General features: G+C 40.6%; 1 protein-coding gene across 1 annotated transcript in view; it reads right to left on the bottom strand.

The window, feature by feature from the left end:
• Positions 1-25,052, bottom strand: part of LOC128691912 (CLIP domain-containing serine protease B9) — a 121,073-nt gene extending 96,021 nt beyond the window's left edge. The window contains exon 1 of the mRNA XM_070101056.1: positions 24,591-25,052. The gene's annotated coding sequence lies outside the window, so the exon portion shown is untranslated. The remainder of the gene's footprint in view (positions 1-24,590) is intronic.
• Positions 25,053-27,655: the final 2,603 nt, after the last annotated feature.

Genomic DNA, 27,655 nt, shown 5'->3' with positions numbered 1-27,655 from the left:
ACCAGGCAGTATCTTAGTGACACAAGGCAGTCTTACAGTGACCAGGTAGTATCTTAGTGATACAAGGCAGTCTTACAGTGACCAGGTAGTATCTTAGTGATACAAGGCAGTCTTACAGTGACCAGGTAGTATCTTAGTGATACAAGGCAGTCTTACAGTGACCAGGTAGTATCTGAGTGACAAGGCAGTCTTACAGTGACCAGGTAGTATCTGAGTGACACAAGGCAGTCTTACAGTGACCAGGTAGTATCTTAGTGACACAAGGCAGTCTTACAGTGACCAGGTAGTATCTTAGTGATACAAGGCAGTCTTACAGTGACCAGGCAGTATCTTAGTGACACAAGGCAGTCTTACAGTGACCAGGTAGTATCTTAGTGATACAAGGCAGTCTTACAGTGACCATGGAGTGTCTGAGTGACACAAGGCAGTAGTTACAGTGACCAGGTAGTATCTGAGTGGCACAAGGCAGTCTTACAGTGACCAGGTAGTATCTTAGTGATAAAAGGCAGTGGTTACAGTGACCAGGTAGTATCTGAATGACACAAGGCAGTGTTACAGTGACCAAGTAGTATCTGAGTGACACAAGGCAGTCTTACAGTGACCAGGTAGTATCTGAGTGACACAAGGCAGTCTTACAGTGACCAGGTAGTATCTGAGCGACACAAGGCAGTCTTACAGTGACCAGGTAGTATCTGAGTGGCACAAGGCAGTCTTACAGTGACCAGGTAGTATCTATCTTAGTGATAAAAGGCAGTGGTTACAGTGACCAGGTAGTATCTGAATGACACAAGGCAGTGTTACAGTGACCAAGTAGTATCTGAGTGACACAAGGCAGTCTTACAGTGACCAGGTAGTATCTGAGTGACACAAGTCAGTCTTACAGTGACCAGGTAGTATCTGAGTGACACAAGGCAGTCTTACAGTGACCAGGTGGTATCTTAGTGACACAAGGCAGTCTTACAGTGACCAGGTAGTATCTGAGTGATATGGTAGTGTTACGGTGGGTCAGGGAATACCTGAGAGACGGAAAGCAAAGAGTAACAGTAAGGGATAAAACATCAGAATGGAAGAGATTGACAAGTGGGGTTCCGCAAGGATCAGTGTTAGGGCCACTACTGTTCCAGACATACGTGAAGGACCTACCAGTAGGGACGAGTCCTATGTGTCTCTGCTGACGATCTAAAGCTAATGAGAAGCATAAAAACAAGAAGAAAGTGATGAGCTTCAGAGAAACCTCAAGAGACTGCAATGTGGTCACAAGTGGCTTCTAGAGTTCAAACCCAGGAAATGCAGGGTTATGAGGATTCAAGGAGAGAGAATACCAGACACAGATTACACTATGATCGGAGAGCAGCTGCAAATATTAGAGAGTGAAAAAGACCTGAGGGTGAATATGTTACTCAGCAAATCGTCAGAAATACTCGTACACATAAAAAGTATAGCGTCAACGACACATGCAAGATCAGGAAACCTCAGAATAACATTCAAGAGCTTTAATAATCCTTCAGAACCTTGTATACTATGTATGTTAGGGCAGTCATTGAGTAATCAGCCCCAGCATGGAGCCCACACCTGGTCAAACACGTGAAGACACTGAAAAAAGGGCCTAAACGTTTGCAACCAGACTACCAGTACTGGGAGGAATGCACTCTCATGAGAGGTTGAAGGAACGTAACCTGACGACCTTAAAGGAGAGAAGCACAAGAGAAGAATGACGGGACAGATAAGACCAGACTGAATTAAGAGTACGAGAATCAAGGTAACACTGATGAACCACAGTGATGGAACAGTACCAGGATCACGGTAACACTGATGAACCACAGTGATGTAACAGTACCAGGATCAAGGTAACACTGATGAACCACAGTGATGTAACAGTACCAGTATCAAGGTAACACTGATGAACCACAGTGATGTAACAGTACCAGGATCAAGGTAACACTGATGAACCATAGTGATGTAACAGTACCAGGATCAAGGTAACACTGATGAACCACAGTGATGTAACAGTACCAGGATCAAGGTAACACTGATGAACCATAGTGATGTAACAGTACCAGGATCAAGGTAACACTGATGAACCATAGTGATGTAACAGTACCAGGATCAAGGTAACACTGATGAACCATAGTGATGTAACTACCAGGATCAAGGTAACACTGATGAACCATAGTGATGTAACAGTACCAGGATCAAGGTAACACTGATGAATCACAGTGATGTAACAGTACCAGGATCAAGGTAACACTGATGAACCATAGTGATGTAACAGTACCAGGATCAAGGTAACACTGATGAACCATAGTGATGTAACTACCAGGATCAAGGTAACACTGATGAACCATAGTGATGTAACAGTACCAGGATCAAGGTAATACTGATGAACCACAGTGATGTAACAGTACCAGTATCAAGGTAACACTGATGAACCATAGTGATGTAACAGTACCAGGATCAAGGTAACACTGATGAACCATAGTGATGTAACAGTACCAGGATCAAGGTAACACTGATGAACCATAGTGATGTAACAGTACCAGGATCAAGGTAACACTGATGAACCATAGTGATGTAACAGTACCAGGATCAAGGTAACACTGATGAACCATAGTGATGTAACAGTACCAGGATCAAGGTAACACTGATGAACCACAGTGATGTAACAGTACCAGGATCAAGGTAACTGATGAACCATAGTGATGTAACAGTAGCAGGATCAAGGTAACACTGATGAACCATAGTGATGTAACAGTACCAGGATCAAGGTAACACTGATGAACCATAGTGATGTAACAGTACCAGGATCAAGGTAACACTGATAAACCATAGTGATGTAACAGTACCAGCATCAAGGTAACACTGATGAACCATAGTGATGTAACAGCACCAGGATCAAGGTAACACTGATGTAACAGTACCAGGATCAAGGTGACACTGATGAACCATAGTGATGTAACAGTACCAGGATCAAGGTAACACTGATGAATCATAGTGATGTAACAGCACCAGGATCAAGGTAACACTGATGAACTATAGTGATGTAACAGTACCAGGATCAAGGTAACACTGATGAACCATAGTGATGTAACAGCACCAGGATCAAGGTAACACTGATGAACCACAGTGATGTAACAGTACCAGGATCAAGGTAACACTGATGAACTATAGTGATGTAACAGTACCAGGATCAAGGTAACACTGATGAACCACAGTGATGTAACAGTACCAGGATCAAGGTAACTGATGAACCATAGTGATGTAACAGTACCAGGATCAAGGTAACACTGATGAACCATAGTGATGTAACAGTACCAGGATCAAGGTAACACTGATGAACCATAGTGATGTAACAGTACCAGCATCAAGGTAACACTGATGAACCATAGTGATGTAACAGCACCAGGATCAAGGTAACACTGATGAACCACAGTGATGTAACAGTACCAGGATCAAGGTGACACTGATGAACCATAGTGATGTAACAGTACCAGGATCAAGGTAACACTGATGAATCATAGTGATGTAACAGCACCAGGATCAAGGTAATACTGATGAACCATAGTGATGTAACAGTACCAGGATCAAGGTAACACTGATGAACCATAGTGATGTAACAGCACCAGGATCAAGGTAACACTGATGAACCACAGTGATGTAACAGTACCAGGATCAAGGTAACACTGATGAACTATAGCGATGTAACAGTACCAGGATCAAGGTAACACTGATGAACCATAGTGATATAACAGCACCAGGATCAAGGTAACACTGATGAACCACAGTGATGTAACAGTACCAGGATTAAGGTAACACTGATGAACCACAGTGATGTAACAGTACCAGGATCAAGGTAACACTGATGAACCATAGTGATGTAACAGTACCAGGATCAAGGTAACACTGATGAACCACAGTGATGTAACAGTACCAGGATCAAGGTAACACTGATGAACCATAGTGATGTAACAGTACCAGGATCAAGGTAACACTGATGAACCATAGTGATGTAACAGTACCAGCATCAAGGTAACACTGATGAACCATAGTGATGTAACAGCACCAGGATCAAGGTAACACTGATGAACCATAGTGATGTAACAGTACCAGGATCAAGGTAACACTGATGAACCATAGTGATGTAACAGTACCAGGATCAAGGTAACACTGATGAACCATAGTGATGTAACAGTACCAGGATCAAGGTAACACTGATGAACCACAGTGATGTAACAGTACCAGGATCAAGGTAACACTGATGAACCATAGTGATGTAACAGTACCAGGATCAAGGTGATACTGATGAACCATAGTGATGTAACAGTACCAGGATCAAGGTAACACTGATGAACCACAGTGATGTAACAGTACCAGGATCATGGTAACACTGATGAACCATAGTGATGTAACAGTACCAGGATCAAGGTAACACTGATGAACCATAGTGATGTAACAGTACCAGGATCAAGGTAACACTGATGAACCATAGTGATGTAACAGTACCAGGATCAAGGTGACACTGATGAACCATAGTGATGTAACAATACCAGGATCAAGGTAACACTGATGAACCATAGTGATGTAACAGTACCAGGATCAAGGTAACACTGATGAACCATAGTGATGTAACAGTACCAGGATCAAGGTAACACTGATGAACCATAGTGATGTAACAGTACCAGGATCAAGGTAACACTGATGAACCATAGTGATGTAACAGTACCAGGATCAAGGTAACACTGATGAACCATAGTGATGTAACAGTACCAGGATCAAGGTAACACTGATGAACCATAGTGATGTAACAGTACCAGGATCAAGGTAACACTGATGAACCATAGTGATGTAACAGTACCAGGATCAAGGTAACACTGATGAACCATAGTGATGTAACAGTACCAGGATCAAGGTAACACTGATGAACCATAGTGATGTAACAGTACCAGGATCAAGGTGACACTGATGAACCACAGTGATGTAACAGTACCAGGATCAAGGTAACACTGATGAACCATAGTGATGTAACAGTACCAGCATCAAGGTAACACTGATGAACCATAGTGATGTAACAGTACCAGGATCAAGGTGACACTGATGAACCACAGTGATGTAACAGTACCAGGATCAAGGTAACTGATGAACCATAGTGATGTAACAGTACCAGGATCAAGGTAACACTGATGAACCATAGTGATGTAACAGTACGAGGATCAAGGTAACACTGATGAACCATAGTGATGTAACAGTACCAGCATCAAGGTAACACTGATGAACCATAGTGATGTAACAGTACCAGGATCAAGGTAACACTGATGAACCATAGTGATGTAACAGTACCAGCATCAAGGTAACACTGATGAACCATAGTGATGTAACAGTACGAGGATCAAGGTGACACTGATGAACCATAGTGATGTAACAGTACCAGGATCAAGGTGACACTGATGAACCATAGTGATGTAACAGTACCAGGATCAAGGTAACACTGATGAACCATAGTGATGTAACAGTACCAGGATCAAGGTAACACTGATGAACCATAGTGATGTAACAGTACCAGGATCAAGGTAACACTGATGAACCATAGTGATGTAACAGTACCAGGATCAAGGTAACACTGATGAACCATAGTGATGTAACTACCAGGATCAAGGTAACACTGATGAACCATAGTGATGTAACAGTACCAGGATCATGGTAACACTGATGAACCATAGTGATGTAACAGTACCAGGATCAAGGTAACACTGATGAACCTTGAACAACTTTTTCAAGTGAGAATTGTTTGATCTGAGAGGGACATGACCTCTCAGTGGCTACATTCTCACTACTACTACTACTACTACTACTACTACTACTACTACTACTACTACTACTCTGCACCTCTCCTTCCGACATTAAGTCTCCGCACTGTCGCTTGATCTTCAGATAGTTCCTGACTATGGAACTGAACTTCTCCAGGCTGAGGGACTGACAACCTCAAATCTATGACTTCAAGGGTGATGGACTGATTACATCGTCTTCACATCTCTACTGTTCCTGCCTACTTTTCTGTATTCGACTGAAGAAGCCTACTGTGTAGGCGAAACGTTTCGGAATAAAATTACCTAACCGTTGCCTATGTGTCTTACCTACCAACCTGTCGGTATTGTATACCATTTTGATGTTCAGGAAGGTGGTCTGTGAGGTGCAGCCAGGAGCTAAGAATCGCCCCCTGCAAACACTACTCAGCGGGCGCGCGCACACACACACACACACACACACACACACACACACACACACACACACAACGACATACACACATACACACGACATACAAAATACTGAGAGGAATTGACAAGGTGGACAAAGACAGGATGTTCCAGAGATTGGACACAGTAACAAGGGGACACAGTTGGAAGCTGAAGACACAGATGAATCACAGGGATGTTAGGAAGTATTTCTTCAGCCACAGAGTAGTCAGTAAGTGGAATAGTTTGGGAAGCGATGTAGTGGAGGCAGGATCCATACATAGCTTTAAGCAGAGGTATGATAAAGCTCACGGCTCAGGGAGAGTGACCTAGTAGCGATCAGTGAAGAGGCGGGGCCAGGAGCTCGGACTCGACCCCCGCAACCTCAACCTCAACTAGGTGAGTACACACACACACACACACACACACACACACACACACATTGCCTTTGTCAACTAGTTACTTACTGACATACAAACAGTGTGGTAAATTATTCTTGCGCATTATGGAGAGGGAGAGAGAGAGAAAGAGAGCACTAGAGCGGGTTAGCAGCCTTGTCTCTTGCCTTCATGACGTCAGGTGAACACTGCTGACACACTGACAAAAACCTCTCGTCACTGTTCACTGCATTCTCTACACTGATTATTATAATTATTGAGAGAGTGAGAGGGAGGGAGATAGGGAATATGAGAAAGCGAGGGAGGGAGGAAAAAGAGAAGGAAGTGTGAGAAAGATGAAGGAATATGAGAAAGGAAGGAAAGAAGGGATTGAATGTGAAATAAGGAATGTAGGGAGGAAGTGGAGGAAAGGGAGTAAGAGAGAGAGAGGAGGTGTAATTATTCATTTATAATGGAAATTAATCCGGGTGAAAAATATCAAGAAATATTATATGACAGGATATACACGCGGTGTGATATATTACTCAGCGTATATACATTGTGTGATGTATTAGCGTATATACATTGTGTGATGTATTACTCAGCGTATATACACTGTGAGGTGTATTACTCAGCGTATATACATTGTGTGATGTATTAGCGTATATACACTGTGAGATGTATTACTCAGCGTATATACACTGTGAGATGTATTACTCAGCGTATATACATTGTGCGATGTATTAGCGTATATACACTGTGAGATGTATTACTCAGCGTATATACACTGTTTACCTGGAGTTTACCTGGAGAGAGTTCCGGGGGTCAACGTCCCCGCGGCCCGGTCTGTGACCAGGCCTCCTGGTGGATCAGAGCCTGATCAACCAGGCTGTTGCTGCTGGCTGCACGCAAACCAACGTACGAGCCACAGCCCGGCTGATCAGGAACTGACTTTAGGTGCTTGTCCAGTGCCAGCTTGAAGACTGCCAGGGGTCTGTTGGTAATCCCCCTTATGTGTGCTGGGAGGGAGTTGAACAGTTTCGGGCCCCTGACACTTATTGTATGGTCTCTTAACGTGCTAGTGACACCCCTGCTTTTCATTGGGGGGATGGTGCATCGTCTTTTGCTTTCGTAGTGAGTGATTTTCGTGTGCAAGTTCGGTACTAGTCCCTCTAGGATTTTCCAGGTGTATATAATCATGTATCTCTACCTCCTGCGTTCCAGGGAATACAGGTTTAGGAACCTCAAGCGCTCCCAGTAATTGAGGTGTTTTATCTCCGTTATGCGCGCCGTGAAAGTTCTCTGTACATTTTCTAGGTCAGCAATTTCACCTGCCTTGAAAGGTGCTGTTAGTGTGCAGCAATATTCCAGCCTAGATAGAACAAGTGACCTGAAGAGTGTCATCATGGGCTTGGCCTCCCTAGTTTTGAAGGTTCTCATTATCCATCCTGTCATTTTTCTAGCAGATGCGATTGATACAATGTTATGGTCCTTAAAGGTGAGATCCTCCGACATGATCACTCCCAGGTCTTTGACGTTGGTGTTTCGCTCTATTTTGTGGCCAGAGTTTGTTTTGTACTCTGATGAAGATTTAATTTCCTCATGTTTACCATATCTGAGTAATTGAAATTTCTCATCGTTGAACTTCATATTGTTTTCTGCAGCCCACTGAAAGATTTGGTTGATGTCCGCCTGGAGCCTTGCAGTGTCTGCAATGGAAGACACTGTCATGCAGATTCGGGTGTCATCTGCAAAGGAAGACACGGTGCTGTGGCTGACATCCTTGTCTATGTCGGATATGAGGCTGAGGAACAAGATGGGAGCGAGTACTGTGCCTTGTGGAACAGAGCTTTTCACCGTAGCTGCCTCGGACTTTACTCTGTTGACGACTACTCTCTGTGTTCTGTTAGTGAGGAAATTATAGATCCATCGACCGACTTTTCCTGTTATTCCTTTAGCACGCATTTTGTGCGCTATTACGCCATGGTCACACTTGTCGAAGGCTTTTGCAAAGTCTGTATATATTACATCTGCATTCTTTTTGTCTTCTAGTGCATTTAGGACCTTGTCGTAGTGATCCAATAGTTGAGACAGACAGGAGCGACCTGTTCTAAACCCATGTTGCCCTAGGTTGTGTAACTGATGGGTTTCTAGATGGGTGGTGATCTTGCTTCTTAGGACCCTTTCAAAGATTTTTATGATATGGGATGTTAGTGCTATTGGTCTGTAGTTCTTTGCTGTTGCTTTACTGCCCCCTTTGTGGAGTGGGGCTATGTCTGTTGTTTTTAGTAACTGTGGGACGACCCCCGTGTCCATGCTCTCTCTCCATAGGATGGAAAAGGCTCGTGATAGGGGCTTCTTGCAGTTCTTGATGAACACAGAGTTCCATGAGTCTGGCCCTGGGGCAGAGTGCATGGGCATGTCATTTATCGCCTGTTCTAAGTCATTTGGCGTCAGGATAACATCGGATAGGCTTGTGTTAATCAAATTTTGTGGCTCTCTCATAAAAAATTCATTTTGATCTTCGACTCTCAGTCTGGTTAGCGGCTTGCTAAAAACTGAGTCATACTGGGACTTGAGTAGCTCACTCATTTCCTTGCTGTCATCTGTGTAGGACCCATCTTGTTTAAGTAGGGGCCCAATACTGGACGTTGTTCTCGATTTTGATTTGGCATAGGAGAAGAAATACTTTGGGTTTCTTTCGATTTCATTTATGGCTTTTAGTTCTTCCCGCGATTCCTGACTCCTAAAGGATTCTTTTAGCTTAAGTTCGATGCTTGCTATTTCTCTGACCAGTGTCTCCCTACGCATTTCAGATATATTGACCTGTGAGATGTATTAGCGTATATACACTGAGATGTATTACTCAGCGTATACATTGTGTGATGTATTAGCGCATATACACTGAGATGTATTACTCAGCGTATATACATTGTGTGATATATTACTCAGCGTATATACATTGTGTGATGTATTACTCAGCGTATATACATTGTGTGATGTATTACTCAGCGTATATACATTGTGTGATGTATTACTCAGCGTATATACATTGTGTGATGTATTACTCAGCGTATATACATTGTGTGATGTATTACTCAGCGTATATACATTGTGTGATGTATTATTCAGCGTATATACATTGTGTGATGTATTACTCAGCGTATATACAGTGTGTTATGTATTACTCAGCGTATATACATTGTGTGATGTATTACTCAGCGTATATACATTGTGTGATGTATTACTCGGCGTATATACATTGTGTGATGTATTACTCAGCGTATATACACTGTGAGGTGTATTACTCAGCGTATATACATTGTGTGATGTATTAACGTATATACAGATATATTACTCAGCGTATATACATTGTGTGATGTATTACTCAGCGTATATACATTGTGTGATGTATTACTCAGCGTATATACATTGTGATGTATTACTCAGCGTATGTACATTGTGTGATGTATTACTCAGCGTATATACATTGTGTGATGTATTACTCAGCGTATATACACTGTGATATGTATTACTCAGCGTATATACATTGTGTGATGTATTAGCGTATATACACTGTGAGATGTATTACTCAGCGTATATACATTGTGTGATGTATTAGCGTATATACACTGTGAGATATATTACTCAGCGTATATACATTGTGTGATGTATTACTCAGCGTATATACACTGTGAGATGTATTACTCAGCGTATATATACACTGTGAGATGTATTACTCAGCGTATATACACTGTGAGATGTATTACTCAGCGTATATACACTGTGAGATGTATTACTCAGCTTATATACACTGTGAGATGTATTACTCAGCGTATATACACTGTGAGATGTATTACTCAGCGTATATACACTGTGAGATGTATTACTCAGCGTATATACACTGTGAGATGTATTACTCAGCTTATATACACTGAGATGTATTACTCAGCTTATATACACTGTGAGATGTATTACTCAGCGTATATACACTGTGAAAAAGGTTACGTACAGCAGCCTTAATGACGCTAGTGTAGTCGATAGACTTGAAACCCCATTAACCAAATATTATATTTATGAGAATTCACAAAGGTAAGTGTTAGATTGCTTGATATAACGATGGCATGTAGCGTAGTGGGTAAAATTATTAGTCGGAGTTTCTCCCGTGCAGATTTCACTGTTCCCGTAACCAGTGTATGACTCCAGTTAGTGTGCAGGTGTTGGGGATGAATATTGAATAGATGCGATTGGTAAACAGCAACAGCAATGACAAGAAAACAGCAGTGACAATAACAGTAGCAGCATCAGAAGCAGTACTAATAGCAGAGAGTTGGAAAACGACAGTAGCAGCTGAACAGAAACATTAACAGCACAGCAGCACAAACAGTAACAGCAAAAGTAGGTAGTAGTAATAGCAACAGCATAGAAACAGTAGCAGCAACAGCAATATATCAGCAGTACCATCAGCAAAGAAAGCGTAGCATTATTTATAATATACAAAAGTCGGGGCATCAACAATTTGCTGTTACTCTGTATGATAGTTCCATAGTAGGAGCAAGAACTACTTATGTTCCTGTCATATTCCATCACACAGGAAGTTACATAGTAGGAACAAGAACTAGTTATGTTCCTGTCATATTCCATCACACAGGAAGTTACATTGAAGGGGCAAGAACTAGTTAAGTTCCTGTCATATTCCATCACACAGGAAGTTACATAGTAGGAACAAGAACTAGTTATGTTCCTGTCATATTCCATCACACAGGAAGTTACATAGTAAGAACAAGAACTAGTTATGTTCCTGTCATATTCCATCACACAGGAAGTTACATTGAAGGGGCAAGAACTAGTTATATCTTCCTGTTATATTCCATCACACCGGATACTACCTTTCGTATATTAAGTAATGAAATCAAGTCAGCCTGAGCTGGATGTCATTAGTAAGGCACTTGGGATATCATCAATCATTCCACTACAATTTCAGAAGTTACGGGAGGTGGAGAACGTTAGATATCACATGTTTTGATATGTAGTTGGATCGGCAAGCGAGCAGAAGGGCTTGATTAAGTGGCCAAAAACTCCCTGGTGCGGGTCGTGATATGACAAGCCAACGTCAAGAGAAATTCTCCCGTTTCTCATGACAAACTAGCACAGTCTTCAAAGGTTTCGCTCAAGACAGCAATAGTGGCAGCAGGAACAATACCGTTAACAGAGATGACGCTAACAGGTATTATAAATAGCAGAATTTTCCAAGAAGACTACCGGATAAACAGAAAAGAAAAAGGAATCAGAGGCAGACAAGGAGTTGCTGAGGGGACCAAAAATTATTGGAGTATGAAGGAAGTTGGAGGAATGTAGAGCAGAGAATTCTATGAGTACTTAACTAGGGAAGGAAGGTCAAGCTTATAGTAGCAGCTGTCTACAACCTGCCAGTAAACAACACAGAACAAGAGAATAAGAAAGTAGGAAAACTGCAGTAGGCCTACTGGCCCATACAAGGCAGGTCCAACACTGGGGTATCAAAACATGGCCACTATAAACATAGGTTAGGTATGATTCGTCAGGAAACAAGACAAGTGTTTCCTGACGTGGGTCTTAGATGACTACCCGCCTTTGGAACTTTTGGTCAACTGACCGAGGCCTTCAGCTGACTTACCCCTCCACCACTTTAGAAATTATGGTCATAGTTATATTATAAACATAGAAGTGTCAAGGAAAGTAAAACGGAGCAATGAAAAGCTGCTGATCTTGGATAATTTTAATCACAAGGAAACTGACCAGAAAAAAAAAAACTGGAGGCAGCCTGGGGCTTTGAATGTGGAGGACAAAACTAATGGAAACGAACCATACCACGGGTGAGGATAGAACTCGCGATCAGAGTCATAAAACTCCAGACCGAAGATGGAAACTCCATGACTCAATACCTCCAGGATACTACAATAATTAGAGAAATGAGCCAGCGAGACTGGACCTGGTCTTCACGCTGAACGATACAGATATAGGCGCTAGTGACCCCACAGTACCGATATGTGAGTGTCTGGTAGCAGTGAAACTGAAGCAAAACACAGGAGGTTAACGTAAAAAAAAAAAAAGACTAACAGGAGTGAGGTCCAGGTAAAAATGGAAGTCTGCAAGGAAAGTAAAGTGAGAAGAACTGGAAACAAAAGCGAAGAACAGAATTAGTTGAGAATTTCCATCAGGTGTGAGAGTAATTCATTCCTGAGAGGAACACAGAAAGTTCCCTCTCCACTGTAGGCAGGTAAATTTTGTATTTAGAGTATATTTAAAGTCTAACTGACCCTTTCAAGGCAGGCGAAATTGCTGACCTGGAGAATGTACAGCGAACTTTCACGGCACACACAAGTACGATAAAGCACCTAAACTACTGGGAATGGTTGAAGTACCTTGATTTATATTCTCTGGAACGCAGGCGAGAAAGTTGATAATATACACTCGGAAAATCCTAGAGGGTTTAGTACCAAACCTGCACACGAAAATCACTCCCTACGAAAGCAAGACTCAAAAGGAGATTCAACATTCCATCAATGAAAAGCAGGGGCGCCACGCGTACACTAAGAGACACCCCAATAAGTGTCCGGGGCCCAAGACTGTTCAACTGCCATCTTCAAGAAGGCGCTGGACAAGCACCTAAAGTCAGTACCTGACCAACCGGACTGTGGTTCATACGTCAGTCTTCGCGCGGCCAGCAGTAACAGCCTGGTTGATCAGGTCCTGATACACCGCGAAGCCTGGTCATGGACAGGGTCACGGGGGCGTTGACCCCCAAAACCCTCTAAAGGTATAAACCCCTCTAGGAGACTTAACAGAATGACAAGTAACTGAACAGAAGAGAGAGGAACACAAGAGTAAGAAGGGACGTAGAACATCACTTCAATAATTATAGAGTAACAAAAGCAAAAGTTGAACCATATCCGCTCCTCAGTAACATTAAGAGGAAAATAATTGTTAAAGATCATGTAGTAAGATTATTGAAGGGAGGAGAACTAACGAAACACGACATAAATGTATTATAAACTAAATACTAAATTTAAGGCGGTATTCTCTGAGGAAACAGGGAAGGGGACAACACGGAGTATTATTATTATTATTATTATTATAATCAAGGGGGAAGCGCTAAACCCGGAGGATTATACAGCGTCGGGGGGGGGGGATGTGGAAGGCATTCAGGCTTAATTCGGGGAACTGGAGCACAGATCCAATTCCCTAAATCAAGAGAGGAGAACACGGAGTATATGAGCATCACCAAACAAGGAAATAAGTAGATGAATGGTTCAGAGAACCGACATGTTGATAAATTAGACACATGTGCAACTCTTGGGTATCTTTATTGAGGAAACGTTTCGCCACACAGTGGCTTCATCAGTCCATACAAAGGAGAATCTTGAAGAACAGGAGTAGAATGAGATAATCAGTCCCTCAGTCTTGAAGAACAGGAGTAGAATTCTACTCCTGTTCTTCAAGATGAGGGACTGATTACCTCATTCTACTCCTGTTCTTCAAGATTGAGGGACTGATTACCTCATTCTACTCCTGTTCTTCAAGATTCTCCTTTGTATGGACTGATGAAGCCACTGTGTGGCGAAACGTTTCCTCAATAAAGATACCCAAGAGTTGCACATGTGTCTAATTTATCAAGGAAATAAGTAAACAACTTACTAAGCTAACCTGATACAGTGAAAACCTTAGAATCATACAGTCTCTTAGCATAGATAATGAAAGTGCACCTGGGAAGAATTTACAGTTCATCACGTCATTGTAAATAGTACAGGTAGCGGAGAGCTGGTTAAGAGAGAAGGTTGTACCATTCTTCAAGCAGTGAGGTTTACCGCTTAGTTATCATTATATTAATAATTCATACAGTGGAATAAGCAGGCAGCTTTCAACTACAAGTCTGTATCTTGGATACCTGGAGAGGGAGATGGATGGATATATATATATATATATATATATATATATATATATATATATATATATATATATATATATATATATATATATATATATATATATATATATATATATATATATATGTATATATATATATGTCGTGCCGAATATGTAAAACTGGCCAATTAGCAAGAACTCTTTTAAAATTAAGTCCTTTCTGAAATTTTCTCTTATACGTTTAAAGATATATTTTTTTCATTAATGTTAATGTAAAAATTTTTAATTTTGCACCAGAAGGAACTTAGAAAACTTACCTAACCTTATTATAACAAGAACAATTTATTTTAGCCTAACCCAACTAAATATATTTTAGATTTGTTTACAATAATTTAATACTAAACAAACACAGTGAAATATGTTTTTTTTCGTTACGTTCAGAATGATTTTGGCGAAATTATTGCATACACAAATTTTCGCTTGTCCTATATGGCAGGATGAGCGTTGCTATTTAAGCCAAGTTCGTAAGTTCTGCCTATTCGGCACGACATATATATATATATATATATATATATATATATATATATATATATATATATATATATATATATATATATATATATATATTCTAAAATGGTGGAGAATATAATTGGAAGGAAAGTGGAGTATTTCCTAGAAAGTAACGGATTCATAATCGACAACCAAAATGGTTATAATAATTTTTAAAGGGGTGGAGGGATAAGCCGGGGTAAGGCCTCAATCATATGACCAAAAGTTCCAGCTGTGGGTCATCATATGACTAAAACCTGCGTCAGGAAACACTTGTCATGTTTCCTGAAAAACATTACGTAACCAAGGCAGGTTCAGGGATGGAGAACGTTGTCTCATTCACCTACTGGAACTAAATTATAGGGTAACGAAGGAAAGATAGAGATAGAGTGCATTTTTCTGGACTCAAGAAAGCATTTAACACCGTACCACAGCCGAAGTTGAAGAAACAGGCAACTGCACTATACTTGATCAACATTATCAGAGTGATAAACAGAAGTAATATTCGGAGAGAAGTGTCTGGATGGACGAGTGACGGACTGGGGCTCCACAACATTACCATTACAACCCCTGACGGACTGGGGCTCCACAACATTACCATTACAACCCCTGACGGACTGGGGCTCCACAACATTACCATTACAACCCCTGACGGACTGGGGCTTCACAACATTACCATTACAACCCCTGACGGAATGGGGCTCCACAACATTACCATTACAACCCCTGACGGACTGGGGCTCCACAACATTACCATTACAACCCCTGACGGACTGGGGCTCCACAACATTACCATTACAACCCCTGACGGACTGGGGCTTCACAACATTACCATTACAACCCCTGACGGACTGGGGCTCCACAACATTACCATTACAACCCCTGACGGACTGGGGCTCCACAACATTACCATTACAACCCCTGACGGACTGGGGCTCCACAACATTACCATTACAACCCCTGACGGACTGGGGCTCCACAACATTACCATTACAACCCCTGACGGACTGGGGCTCCACAACATTACCATTACAACCCCTGACGGACTGGGGCTCCACAACATTACCATTACAACCCCTGACGGACTGGGGCTCCACAACATTACCATTACAACCCCTGACGGACTGGGGCTCCACAACATTACCATTACAACCCCTGACGGACTGGGGCTCCACATTACCATTACAACCCCTGACGGACTGGGGCTCCACAACATTACCATTACAACCCCTGACGGACTGGGGCTCCACAACATTACCATTACAACCCCTACTTTTTCCTGATAAACTTGAACAAAATGACATCCCAGATGTAATTAAGTCAAATGTGTAGTTGAAGATTAAACAGAGATCCTTAGTCATATTCAAACGGGATAACACGGTTATTTTTTTTTTTTTTGAAGGGAAGAGAAAGGATAACAAACAATTGCATTTATGATCAAAGGGGAAAAAGGAAAGATCAGAGGATAAATACAACCCAGAAGGAAAAGAAACTGGTGGCCAAAAACTTGGAATAAGACGTAGGAGTAAGGGCACAGCGATCATATCACCAAGTGTGTACATCAACCAAGTAACTATTCCTTGAGCTTTGTTTGACGCCTACAGGTTTAGCGCGTCTCTATAAACATAACAGTAATAGTAACTACAGCATAAACAACAACAAAAGCAGCATAGCAATAAAAGTAGCATTGCAACAACAGCGGCAGCATAACAACAATAGCAGCATAGCAACAACAGCGGCAGCATAACAACAACAATAGCAGCATAGCAACAACAGCGGCAGCATAGCAACAAGAATAGTAGCATAGCAGCAGCATAAGAAGCATGGCAACAACAGTAGCAGCATTGCAACAACAGCGGCAGCATAACAACAATAGCAGCATAGCAGCAGCATAAGAAGCATGGCAACAACAGTAGCTGCATAGCAACAACAGAGGCAGCATAACAACAACAATAGCAGCATAGCAACAGCAGAAGCATGGCAACAACAGTAGCTGCATCACAATAACAATAGCAGCATAACAACAACAGTAGCAGCACAGCAACAACAGTGGCAGCATAGCAACAACAGTAGCAGCATAGCAACAACAGTGGCAGCATATTAACAAAAATGGTAGCATAGCAACAACAGTGGCAGCATAGCAACAACAGTGGCAGCATAGCAACAACAGTAGCAGCATAGCAACAACAGTGGCAGCATAGCAACAAAAGTGGTAGCATAGCAACAACAGTAGCAGCATAGCAACAACAGTAGCAGCATAGCAACAACAGTAGCAGCATAGCAACAACAGTAGAAGCATAACAACAGTAGCAGCATAGCAACAACAGTGGCAGCATAGCAACAAAAGTGGCAGCATAGCAACAACAGTAGCAGCATAGTAACAGCAGAAGGAGCATGGCAACAACAGTATCAGCATAACAACAACAATAGCAGCATACCAGCAGAATAAGCATTGCAATAACAGTAGCAGCATAACAACAGTAGCAGCATAGCAACAACAGTGGCAGCATAGCAACAACAGTAGCAGCATAGCAACAACAGTGGCAGCATAGCAACAACAGTGGCAGCATAGCAACAACAGTAGCAGCATATCAACAAAAGTGGCAGCATAGCCACAACAGTAGCAGCATAGTAACAGCAGGAGCATGACAACAACAGTAGCAGCATAACAACAATAGCAGCATACCAGCAGCATAAGCATTGCAATAACAGTAGCAGCATAACAATAGCAGCATAGCAACAACAGTGGCAGCATAGCAACAACAGTAGCAGCATAGCAACAACAGTGGCAGCATAGCAACAACAGTGGCAGCATAGCAACAACAGTAGCAGCATATCAACAAAAGTGTCAGCATAGCCACAACAGTAGCAGCATAGTAACAGCAGAAGGAGCATGGCAACAACAGTAGCAGCATAACAACAATAGCAGCATACCAGCAGCATAAGCATTGCAACAACAGTAGCAGCATACCAGCAACAGCGTCAGCATAACAACAATAATAGCAGCATACCAGCAACAGAAGAAGCATGGCAACAACAGTAGCAGTATAGCAACAACAGTAGCAGCATAGCAACAACAGAAGGACCTGCCTAGTATGGGCCAGTAGGCCTGCAGCAGTGTTCTTCCTTTCTTATGTTTTTATAGCAACAGCGATAGCAACATAGTAAAAATAGTAACAACATAGCAACAGTAGCAGCTGCTGTAACCCCAAGATAACAGCAACAGTAGTAGTGTAACAGCAACAACAACAGCAACAGTAGTAGTGTAACAGCATCATCAAGAACAACAGTAGTAGTGTAACAGCATCAAGAGCAACAATAGTAGTGTAACAGCATCATCAGGAACAACAGTGGTAGTGTAACAGCAACATCAAGAGCAACAGTAGTAGAATGACTACATCAAGAACAATAGCAGCAATATAACTGCAAAATCAAGAACAACAGTAGCAATATAACAGCAACATAAAGAACAACAGTAGCCTTTAAAATTAAGTCCTTTCTAAAATTTTCTCTTATACGTTTAAAGATTTTTTTTCATGTTAGTTTATGTAAAAATTAATAATTTTATACCAAAGGAACCTTAGAAAACTTACCTGACCTTATAACAAGCACAGTTTAATTTAGCCTAATCTAACTAAATATATTTTAGATAAGTTTACAATAATTTAATAATAAACAAAGACAATGAAATATATTTTTTCGTTAGGTTCAGAGGTGATTTTTGTGAAATTATTGCCTGCACAAATTACATACACAAATTATGCGGCAAGAAGAGCGTTGCAGTTTAAGTCAAAATCGCAAGTTTGATCTATATGGTACGCCATATATATATATATATATATATATATATATATATATATATATATATATATATATATATATATATATATATATATATATATATATATATATATATATATATATATATATATATATTGCCTGCTATATTGTGGGCACGCGCCCCAGCTCTGAGAAGCTGGATGAGATTTTTGCATTGTAATTAGTGACAAACACGTAACAGTATGTACTAGACATGTATCTCTCACACCTCATGTACTGTATAAGTCAATTTTATGTCAACAATGTATCACTTAAATCTTTTGTACCGTAAATCATACCAAGGGTGGGGTTTGAACCCGCGGTCAGAGAGTCTTAAAACTCCAGACCATCGTGTTAGCCACTGGGTCTGGAGTTTTGAGACTCTCTGACAGCGGGTTCAAACCCCACCTATGGTATGGTTTGTTTGCAATCGTGTCATTACGATTTCATGGCTTGCTTCTGCAGTGTTTTTTTTGGCTTGCTTCTGCAGTGTTTTAAAAACTGAGTTTGGAGAGTTGAAGGAGGAGGTCTTGCTTCTCCAGGAGGAGATTAGGAGGCTGAAGGTCCACCTCAATGGGCCTGGGAGAGAGTGTGAGGTGGTTGGAGATGTGGGGAATGAGGCTTCTAGCAGTGAGGTGCAGTCTGTCTCTCACTGTGAGGAGGCTGTAGGTGGGGAGGTAGCAACGGGTACCAGCAGTGAGGTGCAGCCCAGCACCTGCTACAAGTGGCGAGTTGTTCACAGTAATGGGAGGCGCATCAGAGTAAGGAAAGTTAAGAGTGAAGATCTGAAGGTAGGAAATCGCTTCTCTGTTCTCCAGGATGAATGTACTTCAGTGGCCAGTGAAGGTAAGGGTACTACTGCCCCTGCTAATGAAGGTAAGCACATTCTTGTGGTTGGGGACTCTCAGGTAAGATATGTTGACCGTGCTTTTTGTAATAGGAATAAGAAGATGAGAGATAGAGTGTGCTTCCCTGGAGCTGGTGTTGGGGACATTGTCAACAGACTGGATAATATCATGTCAGGTAATGGGAACAAGCCCATTATCTGTCTCAGTGCTGGTGGAAATGATATTGGGAAGGGTAGGAGAGAAGAGCTGCTAGATAAGTACAGGTCAGCTATAGATTTCATTAAGTCTAAGGGAGGGATCCCAATCATATGTAGCATCTTGCCTAGAAGGGGAGTAGGAAATGAATGGTTGTCTAGGGCAATTGGTGTAAATTGCTGGCTAGACAGATACTGCAAGGAACTTGCAATCCCATTCATTGACAACTGGAACAACTTTTATGGCAAACATGATATGTATGCAAGGGATGGGGTTCATCTCTCTGGGGCAGGGGTGGTAGCACTTGCAGACTCGATTGAGAAGGCCATTGGTGAAATGCCTATGATTTTAAACTGATGGAAGATAGAGGTATGGGTGTGTGTGGGAAACAAGCAGGTTGCAACACTAGGGTTGGAAACAGTAAATGTATAAAAGGCATTCAGCATGAAGTTATAAATAAAGACAATAGAACAGGTCAGAAAACAAAGGGGGACAGCAGAGGGCAGCAAGGGACTAGCTCCCTTAAGGTTTACTATACTAATAGCAGGAGTGTTAGAAATAAGATAGATGAGCTAAGATTAATTGCAAGTGCAGGAAACATAGATATTATTGCTATAACAGAGACCTGGCTCAATCTGAAAGATAGAGAGATGCCCTCTGAATGTCACATACAAGGCTATAAATTATTCCACACTGACAGGGTCAACAGGAAAGGTGGTGGAGTAGCGATGTATGTCAGAGACAATTTAAATTGTTGTGTTAGACAAGATATTAAATTAGAAGCGTCAGCCACTGAATCTGTTTGGTTACAGCTTCTCGAGGGCCGAGAAAAACTAATTTTGGGTGTGATTTACAGGGCCCCAAATCTTGATAGGGAGTGCAGTAAACTTCTATGGGACGAAATTCGTAAGGCATCTACATACGAAAATGTTGTGCTAATGGGAGATTTCAACTATAGACAGATTGACTGGAGCAATTTGACAGGAAATTTAGAGTCGGGTGACTTTCTTGATACGATCCAGGATTGTTTTTTAAAACAGTTTGTGACAGAGCCAACTAGGGGAAATAACCTCCTTGACTTGGTTCTTGCCAGTAGGGAAACACTAATTAATAATCTTGAGGTTAATGATGAGCTTGGGGAGAGTGATCACAAATCACTCAGTTTTAACATATCATGGAATTCCCCTAATAATGGCAATCAAGTCTCCGTCCCTGACTTTCGCTTGGCTGATTTCATAGGACTGAAAAATTACTTAGGTGGGCTGAACTGGAATGACCTGACTAGGGGTCAGGTAGGTGGTGATGGTTGCCGATATGATGCTTTCCAGGGCATAGTTCTAGCTGCTCAGTCAAATTATGTTCCAAATAGGGAAATCAGATCAAACAAAAATGATCCTAAATGGATGAACAATAGATTAAAATATCTGATTGGTCAAAAGAGAGGCATATATAGGCAAATCAAAAGAGGAGAGGGGCAATTAAGAAATCGATATATTCAGTTAAAGAGAGAAATAAAAAAGGGAATTAGAAAAGCAAAAAGAGATTATGAGGTTAAAGTTGCAAGAGAATCGAAGACTAACCCAAAAGGATTCTTTCAGGTATACAGAAGTAAGATCAGGGACAAGATAGGCCCACTCAAAAGTTCCTCGGGTCAGCTCACTGACAGTGATAAGGAAATGTGTAGAATTTTTAACACATACTTCCTCTCAGTTTTTACACAGGAGGATACCAGTGATATTCCAGTAATGATAAATTATGTAGAACAGGACGATAATAAACTGTGCACTATTAGGGTCACAAGTGACATGGTCCTTAGGCAAATAGATAAATTAAAACCTAACAAATCCCCAGGCCCTGATGAACTGTATGCAAGGGTTCTAAAGGAATGTAAAGAGGAGCTTAGCACACCTTTGGCTAATCTTTTCAACATATCACTACAAACTGGCATGGTGCCAGATAAGTGGAAAATGGCAAATGTGATACCTATTTTCAAAACAGGTGACAGGTCCTTAGCTTCGAACTATAGACCAATAAGCCTAACCTCCATAGTGGGAAAATTTATGGAATCAATAATTGCCGAGGCAGTTCGTAGCCACCTTGAAAAGCATAAATTAATCAACGAATCTCAGCATGGTTTTACAAAGGGACGTTCCTGCCTTACGAATTTATTAACTTTTTTCACTAAGGTATTTGAGGAGGTAGATCATGGTAACGAATATGATATTGTGTATATGGACTTCAGTAAGGCTTTTGACAGGGTCCCACATCAGAGACTATTGAGGAAAATTAAAGCACATGGAATAGGAGGAGAAATCTTTTCCTGGATAGAGGCATGGTTGACAAATAGGCAGCAGAGAGTTTGCATAAATGGGGAGAAATCAGAGTGGGGAAGCGTCACGAGCGGTGTTCCACAGGGGTCAGTGTTGGGCCCCCTGCTGTTCACAATCTACATAAACGACATAGATGAGGGCATAAAGAGCGACATCGGCAAGTTTGCCGATGACACCAAAATAGGCCGTCGAATTCATTCTGACGAGGACATTCGAGCACTCCAGGAAGATTTGAATAGACTGATGCAGTGGTCGGAGAAGTGGCAGATGCAGTTTAATATAATCAAATGCAAAGTTCTAAATGTTGGGCAGGACAATAACCATGCCACATATAAACTAAATAATGTAGATCTTAATATTACGGATTGCGAAAAAGATTTAGGAGTTCTGGTTAGCAGTAATCTGAAACCAAGACAACAGTGCATAAGTGTTCGCAATAAAGCTAATAGAATCCTTGGCTTCATATCAAGAAGCATAAATAATAGGAGTCCTCAGGTTGTTCTTCAACTCTATACATCCTTGGTTAGGCCTCATTTAGATTATGCTGCACAGTTTTGGTCACCGTATTACAGAATGGATATAAATTCTCTGGAAAATGTACAAAGGAGGATGACAAAGATGATCCCATGTATCAGAAACCTTCCCTATGAGGATAGACTAAGGGCCCTGAAACTGCACTCTCTAGAAAGACGTAGAATTAGGGGGGATATGATTGAGGTTTATAAGTGGAAGACAGGAATAAATAAAGGGGATGTAAATAGTGTGCTGAAAATATCTAGCCTAGACAGGACTCGCAGCAATGGTTTTAAGTTGGAAAAATTCAGATTCAGGAGGGATATAGGAAAGTACTGGTTTGGTAATAGAGTTGTGGATGAGTGGAACAAACTCCCAAGTACCGTTATAGAGGCCAGAACGTTGTGTAGCTTTAAAAATAGGTTGGATAAATACATGAGTAGATGTGGGTGGGTGTGAGTTAGACCTGATAGCTTGTGCTAACAGGTCGGTTGCCGTGTTCCTCCCTTAAGTCAATGTGACCTGACCTGACTAGGTTGGGTGCATTGGCTTAAGCCGGTAGGGACTTGGACCTGCCTCGCATGGGCCAGTAGGCCTTCTGCAGTGTTCCTTCGTTCTTATGTTCTTATGTTCTTATATTATGTAATAAAATATTCCTATTGGTATATATATATATATATATATATATATATATATATATATATATATAATGTGTGTGTGTGTGTGTACACGGGGCCAGGAGCTGTGATCAACCCCTGTAACCGCGATTAGGTGAGTACACACACGCGCACGCACGGACGCAGAGTTGTGACTCAACCCCTGCAACCACAGCTAGGTAAGTACACCCACATAATGAGGAGCCAGACTACTGGTCTACTCTCATGAGTCTCACCACAAACTGGTTTAATTAAACAGCGGTGATCATAGAAGTTCTGTATTTCTAACTAGACTGTGATTACTCTCACAGTTATTTATCTGTGTTATTCAGGTGCACAATGATATGCAGTTCCCTACTCTATTCTTCATGTAACTCTATGTAACAATGGCATGAATACATCGCTGACGGTCCCCAACCTTTTAGTATGAAAGGGCTAATTTGAAAAGCCAAATTTAAATGAGGGCCGCCATAATGTGTTGGTGCAAAACGACTTTAAATATTTTGTAATTGTTGACACTATGCAGTGTGGAACCTATATAAAATTGAATTCATAATTTCGTGTGAGGGCCGCATCCATTTCCTAGAAGGGCCGTTTCCATTTCCTAGAAGAGCCACATGCGGCCCTCGGGCCGCATGTTGGGGACCCCTGGTTTGGAAGATAAGGAGTGATGATGCTAGAATCACTGCAGTAGACGTTCTCCAGTCTGTTAGGCAACAAAAAGTTATGGAATCCAGAACTAATGTGTAAAATATAACTTGATATGAAGTGAATGTGAATGTCTCTCATTACCCTAGACCAATGTCCCCCAGAGTGGTCAGTATCGACCCCTAAAGGTCGATGGGACTATCCAGGGGGTTGATAAATGGCTGGGGATCAAGAGGGTCAATACATGATTGAAACTGGTTTTAGCCATGCAAATACAATCCTATCTAAGCGGGGGGGGGGGAGATCGGGAAACAATCTGAAACTTTATGAAGGATCGATGAGCTGACAAAGCCTAGGGTCTAAGCGATGTATGAAAACGGGTTTAGCGCTTCTCCCATACATACAAAAATAATAATATTAACTTAGTAAATAAGAATAAAATAATAGAGAAATAATATTTTTTTATTACTATTACTGGATGTACAGTGTACATGTAGTATATCCTCGGATGACCTAGACTTACCTGGTTTTAGTTGAATTGTGTTAGTCAACGAGGCTGTTGCTTCCAGTACTAGGCTTAAATCCTGGTCACACTTGGGTTAATTCTTGTATTTTCTCTAATATCTCCACAGCAATAATATTAATAGTCGCTGCATCTCACATATACAAAACTGGCACGAGGTTTTAAGTTGTAATGGCGGTGGGAATTTTTTTTTTTTTTTAAATAGCAAGCAGGTTTGTGTGATGAGTGAATTTAAACTTCGTTTAGTGGAAGAAACCTGAGTATGCGACTCTGAGAGTGGAGATTGCTGCTTAATGAGTGTAGATTTGTGTATATCGTAAGTTGTGTGAATACAGTTGTGGATGTTTTGTTTTGGGAGAGTGAAGATGGATGGGAATGTAAAGTTTGTTAGTATTACTGGCCAGTGGGAGCACTCAGCGTAGTGAATGACAGTGTAGGACTGACGAGGAGATGGTGATGGTAGTGTTGGAAGGATCTCAACCCTCCACAGCTTTCACCAACACCCTCCCCCCTCTCTCCATTCCTCTCTCCACCACCACACCCCCCTCTCTCCCTTCATTCCTCTCTCCACCACCACAACCCCGTCACCAGCACCCCTCCTCTCTCCATTCCTCTCTCCACCGCCACACCCCTCCTCTTCATTTCTCTCTCCACCACAACACCCCATCACCCAGCACCCCCTCACCATCACCCCCTCTCTCCATTCCTCTCTCCACCACCACACCCCCTCCCCATCATTCCATTCCTCTCCACCACCACACCCCCTCCCCATCATTCCTCTCTCCACCTCCACAACCCACCCCCTCCTTCACTCCCTCCATCACCACCACAACTCCCTCCAACACCACCACTCCCTCCATCCACCACCACTCCTTCACCTTCTTCAGGCACCACCAATCTTACCTACATAGATTCTTTGTGTCGCTCGTAAAAGCTGCAAGTTTCATTACGATTTTGTCGGTTTTATATAGTTGAGGATATATATTGGTTATGTATATGAGTTATATTATTGATCAAAGTGGTGTATGAGTTATATTATTGATCAGTGGTGTATGAGTTATATTATTGATCAAAGTGGTGTATGAGTTATATTATTGATCAGTGGTGTATGAGTTATATTATTGATCAGTGGTGTATGAGTTATATTATTAATCAGAGTGGTGTATGAGTTATATTATTAATCAGAGTGCTGTATGAGTTATATTATTAATCAGAGTGCTGTATGAGTTATATTATTAATCAGAGTGCTGTATGAGTTATATTATTAATCAGAGTGCTGTATGAGTTATATTATTAATCAGAGTGCTGTATGAGTTATATTATTAATCAGAGTGCTGTATGAGTTATATTATTAATCAGAGTGCTGTATGAGTTATATTATTAATCAGAGTGCTGTATGAGTTATATTAATCAGAGTGCTGTATGAGTTATATTATTAATCAGAGTGCTGTATGAGTTATATTATTAATCAGAGTGCTGTATGAGTTATATTATTAATCAGAGTGCTGTATGAGTTATATTATTAATCAGAGTGCTGTAGGAGTTATATTATTAATCAGAGTGGTGTACGAGTTATATTATTAATCAGAGTGCTGTATGAGTTATATTATTAATCAGAGTGCTGTATGAGTTATATTATTAATCAGAGTGGTGTACGAGTTATATTATTAATCAGAGTGCTGTATGAGTTATATTATTAATCAGAGTGCTGTATGAGTTATATTATTAATCAGAGTGGTGTACGAGTTATATTATTAATCAGAGTGCTGTATGAGTTATATTATTAATCAGAGTGCTGTATGAGTTATATTATTAATCAGAGTGCTGTATGAGTTATATTATTAATCAGAGTGCTGTATGAGTTATATTATTAATCAGAGTCCTGTATGAGTTATATTATTAATCAGAGTGCTGTATGAGTTATATTATTAATCAGAGTGCTGTATGAGTTATATTATTAATCAGAGTGCTGTATGAGTTATCTTATTAATCAGAGTGGTGTACGAGTTATATTATTAATCAGAGTGCTGTATGAGTTATATTATTAATCAGAGTGCTGTATGAGTTATATTATTAATCAGAGTGCTGTATGAGTTATATTATTAATCAGAGTGCTGTATGAGCTATATTATTAATCAGAGTGCTGTATGAGTTATATTATTAATCAGAGTGCTGTATGAGTTATATTATTAATCAGAGTGCTGTATGAGTTATATTATTAATCAGAGTGCTGTATGAGTTATATTATTAATCAGAGTGCCGTATGAGTTATATTATTAATCAGAGTGCTGTAGGAGTTATATTATTAATCAGAGTGTTGTATGAGTTATATTATTAATCAGAGTGCTGTATGAGTTATATTATTAATCAGAGTGCTGTATGAGTTATATTATTAATCAGAGTGCTGTATGAGTTATATTATTAATCAGAGTGCTGTATGAGTTTTATTAATCAGAGTGCTGTATGAGTTATATTATTAATCAGAGTGCTGTATGAGTTATATTATTAATCAGAGTGCTGTATGAGTTATATTATTAATCAGAGTGCTGTATGAGTTATATTATTAATCAGAGTGCTGTATGAGTTATATTATTAATCAGAGTGCTGTATGAGTTATATTATTAATCAGAGTGCTGTATGAGTTATATTATTAATCAGAGTGCTGTATGAGTTATATTATTAATCAGTGACTGTATGAGTTATATTATTAATCAGAGTGCTGTATGAGTTATATTATTAATCAGAGTGCTGTATGAGTTATATTATTAATCAGAGTGCTGTATGAGTTATATTATTAATCAGAGTGCTGTATGAGTTATATTATTAATCAGAGTGTTGTATGAGTTATATTATTAATCAGAGTGCTGTATGAGTTATATTATTAATCAGAGTGCTGTATGAGTTATATTATTAATCAGAGTGCTGTATGAGTTATATTATTAATCAGAGTGCTGTATGAGTTATATTATTAATCAGAGTGCTGTATGAGTTATATTATTAATCAGAGTGCTGTATGTGTTATATTATTAATCAGAGTGCTGTATGAGTTATATTATTAATCAGAG

Source organism: Cherax quadricarinatus, chromosome 75 (assembly GCF_038502225.1).
Source record: "Cherax quadricarinatus isolate ZL_2023a chromosome 75, ASM3850222v1, whole genome shotgun sequence".
Taxonomy (NCBI): domain Eukaryota; kingdom Metazoa; phylum Arthropoda; class Malacostraca; order Decapoda; family Parastacidae; genus Cherax; species Cherax quadricarinatus.
This window is presented reverse-complemented; position numbering and strand designations above follow the sequence as displayed.